Genomic DNA, 9,164 nt, shown 5'->3' with positions numbered 1-9,164 from the left:
CCGCAGCGGCAGGGCCTTCGCAGGTGGCGTAGGTGGTGTTTAGGGTTGAGGGATTTTTGGATGATGTACTGAATTTTGGTTGCTGCGCAGGTTCAAGATTTTGGGCCTGCGCACGCAACCGCTACTACTGGTTTTTTGGCGGTTTCGACCGCGGAAGGTGGAAATGAATGTGGTGGGTCTGTTTCTGAGTTTTTTGATTTTACTGACTCTGGGAGCTCGGCTGAATGGACCGAGGAGTCGTCGGAGGAGGACTTGGACTATTTTGCGGCCCTGGACGAGGCTGCGGCGGAGGCTGCGCTACATGCTGCGGACGCGCCAGGCGTGCCCGGTCCTAGCACCGGGCACCGACGACGAAGGGCGGTTGCGAAGCGTAGGATTAGTGCGGAGGAAGGGGCTCGGCTTCGCGTTAGTAGGGTTGGTCGGCAGGAGATGCTGTCTTTGCCGGCCGTCTCGGGTGTGGGGGAAGGGGAGCTGCGAAGCCTTTTTGCTGGTGAGGAGCTTAGGATAATGTTATTTAATTATAGAGAGATGGGGATTATTCCTAAGGTTGAGCCGATGTAGGGCGTGGTGCCCTCGCTTGTGTATGTGCAAGGGTTTTTAAAATGGAGTAGTGTGCCCTCGCGTGCTTGTGCCTGCGAGGGCGCTGTGTACTTTGACTGGTGTGATTGATTGTGCTGTGCCAGTGTGATTATAATTGGTCTTGCTGTCGCTTCTGCTTTTGCCATACTGGGTCGGCTGCGCCCTTGGGCGGTTTTTGCGGTAGGCTCCGGCTGCGCCTTTTAGGCGACTTCTGCGCGAAAAGCCTTCGCGATAGACTTTGATTTTTGCGCACTTGTGGAGCTAAGTCCGGCTGCACCCTTGGGCGACTTCTGCGCGGTTAGTCTTCGCGATAGACTTCGATTCTTGCGCACTTGTTGTGCTAAGTCCGGCTGCACCCTTAGGCGACTTCTGCGCGGATAGTCTTCGCGATAGACTTTGATTTTTGCGCACTTGTTGTGCTAAGTCCGGCTGCACCCTTAGGCGACTTCTGCGCGGATAGTCTTCGCGATAGACTTTGATTTTTGCGCACTTGTTGTGCTAAGTCCGGCTGCACCCTTAGGCGACTTCTGCGCGGATAGTCTTCGCGATAGACTTTGATTTTTGCGCACTTGTTGTGCTAAGTCCGGCTGCACCCTTAGGCGACTTCTGCGCGGATAGTCTTCGCGATAGACTTTGATTTTTGCGCACTTGTTGTGCTAAGTCCGGCTGCACCCTTAGGCGACTTCTGCGCGGATAGTCTTCGCGATAGACTTTGATTTTTGCGCACTTGTTGTGCTAAGTCCGGCTGCACCCTTAGGCGACTTCTGCGCGGATAGTCTTCGCGATAGACTTTGATTTTTGCGCACTTGTTGTGCTAAGTCCGGCTGCACCCTTAGGCGACTTCTGCGCGGATAGTCTTCGCGATAGACTTTGATTTTTGCGCACTTGTTGTGCTAAGTCCGGCTGCACCCTTAGGCGACTTCTGCGCGGATAGTCTTCGCGATAGACTTTGATTTTTGCGCACTTGTTGTGCTAAGTCCGGCTGCACCCTTAGGCGACTTCTGCGCGGATTGGTCGCACGCGAGGGTGGCTAGCGCTTAGCCTCGCGGTGACTTCGAATTGGTCGAATGCCGAAGACCGTTGTCGCGGTCTTTTTTCGACACATGCTTTTGCGGGGGATTTTTTTCACATATATTACATGGCTCCGCCTCGTTAAAAACCTCACCCCCCGGGAGGAAAAGAGTGCGGGCCGGTACAAGATTGTTTGCGGTGAATTACAAGGGCGAACTCAGCCCTAGGAATTAAACAAAAAATTTACGAAGGTTGTCAATGTTCCAGGAGTGCTCCAGGTCCTCGCCATCTGGCGTTGCGAGCCTGTAAGCGCTGGGGGAAGCTTTTGTCTTGACTATGAAGGGGCCCTCCCACTTGGGCTCCAGCTTGCCCTTGGACTCCGTCCGAGCTGTTCGGATGAGTACGAGGTCCCCCGCGCTGAACTCCTTTGGGATGACTGCGCGGTCGCGCCATGCTTTGGTCTGGGCTTGGTATTTGTTTAAGGCCTGCAGGGCGAAGACCCGGTCTCCGTCAATGAGATCTTTGGAGGTTGGCTCATCCACGTCAGGGGTGGCTGACGGAGCTGTGCGCGGAGACCCGTGTTTTATTTCTTGCGGGGTCATTGCCTCTGATCCGTATAGAAGGCGGAAAGGAGTGAACCCGGTCGCCCTGCACTCGGTTGTGTTCAGCGCCCAGACTGCCTCCGGTAGCAAGTCGGTCCATCTGCCCTTTTTCTCGTCGAGGAGCATCTTCTTGATGGCTGTGAAGATTTTCCCATTGGCACGCTCCACGACTCCGTTGGACTGCGGATGATAGACTGAAGCGAAGGCAAGCTTGGTGCCAATGGAAAAACAGAAATCCTTGAAATCTTGATTGTCAAACTGCTTGCCGTTGTCAACTGTTAGCTCGGACGGTACTCCGAAGCGGCAAACAATGTTCTGCCAAAAGAATTTTTGGGCAGTCTTTGATGTGATTGTGGACACAGCCCTCGCTTCAATCCACTTGGTGAAGTATTCGACGGCTACGAAGGCGAACTTGAGGTTCCCCTGAGCGGTGGGCAAGGGCCCGACGATGTCCAGGCCCCAGCGCTGAAGAGGCCATGTATGGGCGACCAGCTTTGTGTATTGCGAGGGGTTGCCTGACCGAGGAGAGAACTTCTGGCAGGCTTCGCAGGACCTTGCGACTCGATTTGCGGCGCAGATCATTGCAGGCCAGTAAAACCCTTGTCGGATCACCTTAGCAGCCAGGGCCCTTGGCCCCGCGTGCGAGCCGCAAGTTCCACTGTGGACCTCGCGCAAGATTTGGATGCCTTCGGTTTCGGTGACGCATTTAAGCATTGGCTGACTGACCCCCTTCTTGTATAATTGGCCCTCGATTAGCGCGAAGTCCCGGCTCCGATGCTCGAGGCGCTTCGCCTCACTGACGTCGGTTGGGTGATAGTATCCCTGTAGAAACAGGGTTATTGGGGCCCGCCAGTCTTCGGTCATGATTAGGTGGACTATACGGTGGCCCTCGCTATCATTTGTTATTTGGAGCCCTTCGGGGCTCCGGACGGCTGGCGTGCCGATGGTGTGAAAGAATACGTCGGAGGGCAGGGGCTCGCCCCTGGCGGCGGCCTTGGCTAATGCATCGGCCTCCTCATTCTTGGCCCTGTCCACATGCTGTAGGGTGAATCCCTTGAACTGCCTCTCGAGACTTCGGATAGCCGCGAGGTATTGCATGAGCGCGGGGTCTTTTGCTGCATAGTCTTTTTCGACCTGACCGGCGACTATCTTGGAGTCTGTTTTGATGATACAGGTGGTGACTCCGAGGGCCCTTAGCTTGCGGAGGCCGAGGATGACTGCTTCATACTCTGCTATGTTGTTTGTACATTTGTCGGATTCCAGAGCGAAGCTGAGGCGTGCTGCATATCTGTGTTTGACTCCGGCTGGTGAGGTGATGACTGCAGCGACGCCTGCCCCCGCATGACACCATGCACCGTCGCAATGGATAGTCCAGACCTTTTCTGTGGATGGGTCCGGCTGTGTTACTGGCCCAGTCCAGTCGACGACGAAGTCTGCCAGGACTTGCGATTTGATGGCTGTCCTGGGCTCGAAGCTGATGTGGTAGCCGGAGAGCTCGGCTGCCCACTTGGCGATTCTCACTGATGCCTCCGGGTTCCTGAATAGTTCGCCGAGTCCCCTGTCCGAGGTGACTCGGACCTTGAATGCTTCAAAATAATGGCGCAGCTTGCGCGAGGACATAACAACTGCGTAAGCAATCTTCTCCAGCTCTGTCATGTTGCATTTGGATGGTGTCAGGACTTCGGAGACGTAATAAACAGGGCACTGTCTGACTGCGCCTTCGACTGTCTGCTCCTGCACTAGTGCCGCGCTGACCGCGTGCGGCGAAGCCGCGACATAGAGCAATAAGGGGAGCGAGGAGTCTGGGCTTGTGAGGATGGCCAGCTCCGCCAGGTACTGTTTTAATGAGGCGAAGGCCGCTGCTTGCTCCGGTCCCCAAGCGAAGTCCTTCGCGCCGCGGAGGGTTTTGAGGAAGGGGAGACTTCGCTCGGCGGACCTGGAGATGAATCTATTGAGGGCGGCCATCCTGCCTGTCAGGCGCTGGACGTCCCTGGCGGACTGCGGAGGCGACATATCAACGATGGCCTGGATCTTGGTTGGGTTGGCCTCGATGCCTCGGCGGGACACCAGGTAGCCCAATATCTTGCCCTGGCGGACACCGAAAACGCACTTTTCCGGGTTTAGGCGGAGTCGTGCATCTCGCATGCTCGCGAATGTTTCCGCCAGGTCGGCGAGGTGGTCCTCCTTATTTTTGCTGGCGACGACGATGTCGTCCACATATGTGAATACATTTCTGCCGACCTGCCCTTCGAGCACCGTTTTGGTGAGTCTGGAGAAGGTGGACCCGGCATTCTTGAGACCCTCCGGCATTCTGACAAAGCAATAAGTGCCGAAGGGTGTTATAAAGCTGGTGCTGGCCTTGTCTTCCTCCTTCATGTATATCTGGTGATAGCCGGAGAAGCAGTCGAGGAGGGACATGACCTCGCATCCGGCCGCGCTATCGACTATTTTGTCGATCCGTGGCAACGGGAAATTGTCCTTTGGGCAGGACTTATTGAGACTGGTGAAGTCTATGCACATGCGCCATTTTCCGCTTTTCTTTTGCACCATCACAACATTGGAGAGCCACGTGGGGTAAGCCACCGGCTCGATGAATTTAGCCTCCAGGAGGCGATGCACCTCCGCCTTGGCGGCTTCTGTCTTTTCATCTGACATCTTGCGAAGCTTCTGCTTTTTGGGTCGCACCGAAGGGTCAATCCCCAGGCTGTGTTCGATTATGGCTCGGCTGACTCCGACCAGATCGAGGGCAGACCAGGCGAAGACATCTTTATTCTTGGCCAGGCAGCAGAGAAGTTTCTCTTCTTCAAGTGACGTGAGGTCTTCGCTGATAGTTACAGTCTGCTTGGGCGTGGCCTGATCGAGGGGGACAGTCTTGGTCCCGTCTTGGCACTGCAACTGTGCCTTGTCGTGCTGCTTGTCGGTTGGGCTAGCCGGCGCAGGGACTTCGCGCTGGGTCGTGAGACAGTGTACATTTCTCTGACCGGGCACGAAGTCCCGCTCTATGTTGCGCGCCGTCTGCTGGTTGCCGTAGATTGTGATGGCGCCCAGCGGGCCTGGTATCTTCATACATAGGTACAACCCGTGGATGGCGGCTTCGAATTTGTTGATGGAGCCTCGGCCCATGATGGCGTTGTATGGATATACCATGTCGACAATGTCGAAGGTTATTTGCTCACTTCGGGCATTGGGTGCTACACCGAAGGAGAGGGGCAACTCTATCTTGCCAACTGGAAAGGTGCCCTTGCCGCCGAAACCATACAACGGGTTGTCCGAAGGCTTCAGCAAGCTGTGGCTTATACCCATGCGGTCGAAGGCGTGGAGGAAGATGATGTCCGCCTGACTGCCATTGTCGACAAGGACTTTGTGTAAGTCCCAACCTGCCACGCTGCAGTTGATGACCATTGCGTCGATGTGGGGGGCGCTGCGCAGGTCGACGTCTCGCGCGTCGAAGGTTAGCGGTATGTGGGACCACTTCGTCTGCACGACTGGGCCAGTGACGGCGACATGGTTGATGCTGCGGTAGTGGTCCCGCTTCTGCCGCTTGGTGTCGAAGTCGGTGCTTGACCCCCCTGTTATCATGTGAATGACTCCGCGATAAGGTTGATCGGCGAAGTCTTCTTGCTTTGGGGGATGGGGAATGTTTTGGTGTTGCTGGTGTGGTGGTGGGGGTGGAGGAGGTACGATTTGTACTTCCTGATGATGTTGGTAAGCGTGGTGCGGTGGATGCGGAGCGGGGGCGTGGACGTATGGTGGAGGGGGTGGCTGGTAGTTATGCGCGACAATTCTGGGATTGTCGGCCGGCTGCGCCCTCGCCATTCTATCTCTGGTGGCCTTCGTCTCGGGGCAGTCTTTGGTCTGGTGGGCGCAGTCTTCGCCGTGGAAAAGGCAATAGAACCGGCGCGGCGGCTGCTGCGCCCGCCCTCGACCCCTGCCGCGCGTTCCATTTCCGCGGCCTTGGGGGGGATATTCCTGGCGGCGAGGGGGGTCAGCAGCAGGCTGTTGGTTGACGATGTTGTGGACTTGCTGCTGACTGCGGCTGTCTCGACTGGAGTCTGGCTGCGAAGTCCTTGTCCACGTGCGGCTGGACTGCGGAGTCTGACTGTTGGGTTTCCGTTGCGACTCGACCTTGCGCTGGTGGAGCTCTTCGGATTTGGCATATTTTTCGAAGAGCTGATATAGCTCCTGCAAGCTCTTGGGTGGATCCCTGATACAATGGCTGTAGAGGACGCCGGCCCGAAGGCCATTGATGGCGTAGTGGATAGCGATCTGATCGTCGACAGAGGGCAGCTGTGACTTGAGTGTTAAGAACTTGCGGTAATACTCCCGCAGAGTCTCCTTTTCCAGCTGTTTGCAAAGCGAGAGCTCGGCCAAAGCGTCGGTGTCTGGACGGTACCCTTGGAAGTTGAGGAGGAACTTGTCCCTGAGACTTCGCCACGAATCAATGGACAGCGGGGGCAATCTGGTGAACCAGGTGAGTGCTGGGCCCTCTAGGGCGATGATGAAAGACTTTGCCATTGTGGCGTCGTCCCCTCCGGCTGATGCAACGGCGACTTGGTAACTCATGATGTATTGCGCCGGATCGGTGCTGCCGTTGTACTTGGGGTATGCCCCCGCTCGAAAGTTGGCTGGCCAAGGCGTCACTTGCAGGTGTGGCGCCAGGGGACTTCGCTCGTCGAGGTAGTTGATCCCTTGGAATGGCGCGCCGTGCTGGGGGGCGTAGTCATGCTGGGGGAAACGCGGGTTCTCCGGCTGCGCCCGGTGCTGCAGGGGTTGGCCGTGCTGTCGGCCGAGGTAGCCTTCGCGCATGTCCTCCGGCTGAGCGCGTTGTTGGAGGGGTGGTTCTTGCTGCAAACCGAGGTGGCCTTCGCGCTGCATCAGCGCGATCTCGCGCTCGAGGTCTTGGGCTTTCTGCTCCTCGTCGCGTATCATTTGCCGCACTTTGGCTAATGCGGAAACACGTTGGCGCTTGGCCTCCAGTATCTCTTTCTGCCTCTGGAGATTGCGGTTCCTGAGGCGCAGGGCGCGCAGCTGCAGCTGTTCTTCTGTTGAGACGCCGAGGGCCTCACCATCCTCGGTGAGGTCGGCGCCTTCCAGTGGGGCGAAGCCTGGGGGCGGCTGCGACTGTCCTTCGGTTCCGCAGGTGCGGAAGGTGTCGTCTTCGCCGGTGTGGGGAACATTGTCCTCAATGGGCTCTTGGTGGGTGGATTGGGTGAGGGCGAGGGCCTTGCCCTTTCTTGCGGCCAGCAGTGCTGCCTTCGCAGCCTCGTCAGCCTTGGGGTTAGCTTTCTTGGGTGCCATCGCGGGTGGTTTTGTCGTAGCACGAACGGTGGGCGCCAAATGTTGGAACTTGCTCTCTGCTGCAAGTGGGCCAACGGGGGTGAACAATGGCGACAACAGGGTTACGTGCACGGGGGCAATAGCTCTGTTGATCTAGCCTCTCACGGGCACTGTGCGGGGGTATTTATAGGTGTCTGAGTGCCCAGCGTCTTGTGTTAAGGACGCATGTGCCCTCAGACGCCTAGTTTATCCCCGGAATATTCCCATAAAGCAGGGTTACAAGCTGTAATTACAAGTTTGCCTTTACAAGTCAGGCCCGTAATACAGAGGCGGCCACGCGGGGCCCGTTACAATGGGCCGGATCACACGTGGGCCTTGGGGCTGAACGAGGCCGCGCCGTGTGAGGTCGTCGCCGCAGGCCTTCGTCAAAGCGCCGAGTCCTGCGAAGGGTGTCCCTGCCCGCTTTGCCTCCGGCGGACCAGCGGCTGCAGCGAAGGCCTCGAGCGAAGGGTGGCGTCTTTGCCTTCGCTCCAACATCTCCCTATTTTCCATTATATATTTCCCTCTAACCTTCTGCTAAGCGCATTCTTTATGGAAACCAAACAAATACTCACAAAGAAAAGATGCGTGGTTCGGCATGATGCAACGACCAAAGAAAATATTTCTAGGGTTTTACTTACACGAGATCTCAAGCCGAATCTCGCTATAACTTTGAAAAAAATAATCAAGGCTTAGCGAGGAGAAAAGGAAAAAGGAAAGGGTAACGCCCGAATTTGGCGAGTGAAGGAAAAAGAAAAAAAATTCAACTCCAAAATTCGGGGCGTTACAAACCTATCCCCCTTAAAAGAATCTCGCCCTCGAGATTCAAGGTTGGCTAGCAAAGAGCTCAGGGTATTTAGCCATCAGATCATCTTCACGCTCCCAGGTTGCTTCTTCCTCAGAGTGGTGACTCCATCTGACTTTGCACATTCTGATAGAATTCCTCCGGGTGACTCTGTCTGCAGTCTCAAGAATATGCGCTGGCTTCTCTATGTAGGTCAAGTCCTCCTGGACTTTGAGACCTTCCACTGGCAACTGCTCTTCTGGCACACGCAAACACTTCTTCAACTGAGACACATGAAAGACATCATGCACTGCGGACAAGCCTTCTGGCAAACTGAGTTGATAGGCCACTTCTCCACGCCTTGCGAGAATCTGATACGAACCAACATAGCGGGGCGCTAGCTTGCCTTTGACTCCGAATCTTCTGACTCCCCTGATCGATGACACTTTCAGATAGACAAAATCTCCAACTTCGAAACTTAGCTCTTTTCTTCTGGTGTCTGCATAGCTTCGCTGCCTTGACTGCGCTATCTTCAGATTCTCCCAAACCATCTTGATGTTCTCTTCAACTTCAAGCAGAATGTCTGGCCCGAACACTTGCTTTTCTCCAGGCTGATCCCATTGCAACAGAGTTCTACAACTCCTCCCATAAAGCGCCTGAAATGGTGACATCTTCAAGCTGGCATGGTAGATGTTGTTATAGGAGAACTCTGCATAAGGTAGCCTCTTGTCCCATCCGGACTGATCTTGCAACACACAAGCTCTCAACATGTCTTCGAGGATTTGATTGGTTCTTTCGGTCTGACCATATGTCTGCGGATGATAAGCTGAACTGAAATTCAGATGTGTGCCCAAGGCTTCATGCAACTGCTG

Source organism: Zea mays, chromosome 6 (genome assembly GCF_902167145.1).
Source record: "Zea mays cultivar B73 chromosome 6, Zm-B73-REFERENCE-NAM-5.0, whole genome shotgun sequence".
Lineage (NCBI taxonomy): Eukaryota > Viridiplantae > Streptophyta > Magnoliopsida > Poales > Poaceae > Zea > Zea mays.
This window is presented reverse-complemented; position numbering follows the sequence as displayed.